Source organism: Verticillium alfalfae, genomic scaffold (assembly GCF_000150825.1).
Source record: "Verticillium alfalfae VaMs.102 supercont1.4 genomic scaffold, whole genome shotgun sequence".
Classification (NCBI taxonomy): domain Eukaryota; kingdom Fungi; phylum Ascomycota; class Sordariomycetes; order Glomerellales; family Plectosphaerellaceae; genus Verticillium; species Verticillium alfalfae.
Window position 1 is genome coordinate 715583 of NW_003315035.1, and position 1672 is coordinate 717254.

Genomic DNA, 1672 nt, shown 5'->3' on the forward strand with positions numbered 1-1672 from the left:
GCTTGGGTGAGTACTCAGTAGTGTGCCAAGTCAGGTAGAGGCTGTGGTCGAGGAAGACGTGTTGACAAAATATCTGGTACGCAGACGACGGTTGGCGTCGTCAAAGACGGCGAGGTGAGAGAATCCGTTTTTGCTCATTATTTTCCTTGCCATAGGGCAGGTACCACTTCCCGAGTTTGCCTACTCGTTGTATGGATTCTCCGCAAGCTGATGTCTGTTATGTACCTGAGTAGGTATGTAGGTGTGTAAGTCGCGACTGGTTATCAATAAGAATGACAGGCCGCCAGGGGAGATCAGGACCAACCCGTGTAAGTAACCTGCCACAAGGTCGCCTTACATTGATTACCTCATCATCCAGGCTCGTCAGTATTGAAACAGGTAAGGTTATGATAACATCATGAGCACAAAGTCTTTGAATGTCATTACTGTTGTAATAGTCGATGAAGCAAAAGATTCACAAAATCAAAAGCAATGCGTGTTCCAAAAGGATGTGACGTCAGGAGAAAGGATGCTAAAACGGCTGTTCCCTGCCATGAGATGGATACTGCTTGTCTGAGATTTACCTGTCTACCAGGCTATGAACAATTGATCCATTCAGCTGATATAAGTGTTTACTTCAGACAGATATGATTTATCTTCAATGTCGGCTGGGAAGGTTGGCAGGGTTCACCAATCCCCCTCCTCAGCCCGAGGAACGCATCATACGCTTCACGCACAACACAGCTAAAGTCTGGCTCAAAGGGCATTGCAGATCTCCAATTGCCGTAAAAGAATTGAATATGTAAAAGCCTCAGACTTGGGCGCAAACAATTGAGTCGTAGGACGGTGGGTCAAAAAGTAAAAAGATTCCGAACCGGGGAATCGAACCCCGCGCCTGTCGGTACTCTCGAATGAAAGCGACAAATGTTAACCGATACACCAGTTCGGATGGTTGTTGAAGACAGGGGGTCAAACATAATATATATTCTACCGCTCTATTCCCCACATAGCGCCAGGCCAGCATCCAAGTGTGTCGTTTCTTTCACCGAGGAAAGCTCCTCTTTGAAGGATGCTGCTGCGAATCTAAGGCGACGTATCATCTTGCATCTTCTCATCAGGTATATAGGCCAGTGTGCAGCCAGTTTCATCATGGCCTACATTCTCCCAAGCCTTACAAGCTCATGCTTCAGTACTGTAAAGGGTGACCAGGCTTCCCCCAGCAGTGATGGACCCTTCAAGTGAGGACTCGATGATATGTCGACAATGCACAAGTTCAATCTTGACGAAAGCATATTTCGGGCATATCGCGAAGATCATGTAACGGCAGCACAGACTTCCGGACCCTATGCCAATGCATAGTAACATGACGTGTACAAGGGCTCGCCTATTCTGATGGCATTTGATCGGGTCATCGATGTCCTTGAATCTTCGAGCCACTCAATCACGAGCATCACAACGGCTGTCGGCTAAATCACCAGTCGTGTACAACAATGCGCTACTCCTGAAGCCGCCAAGGGATGCTTTTGCAGTGTTGCGTACTTTCTGGGCATATCGGTATTTGAAATCTGTCGAATATCTTCCTCGAACCATCGGCCATGGCTGTGTTCCGAGTCGGTTCGGCAGACCAGTGATGCGGAGTAACTCTTGGGAACCACCAAGTTCCCATTGTCATAGAGGTCGACTTCGTCGATGT

General features: G+C 47.8%; 1 non-coding gene across 1 annotated transcript; it reads right to left on the reverse strand.

Annotated features, from left to right (window-relative positions):
- Positions 1-846: 846 nt before the first annotated feature.
- VDBG_15078 lies at positions 847-928 on the reverse strand. Its single transcript has one exon. It is a non-coding gene; the product is annotated as a tRNA-Glu (tRNA).
- Positions 929-1672: the final 744 nt, after the last annotated feature.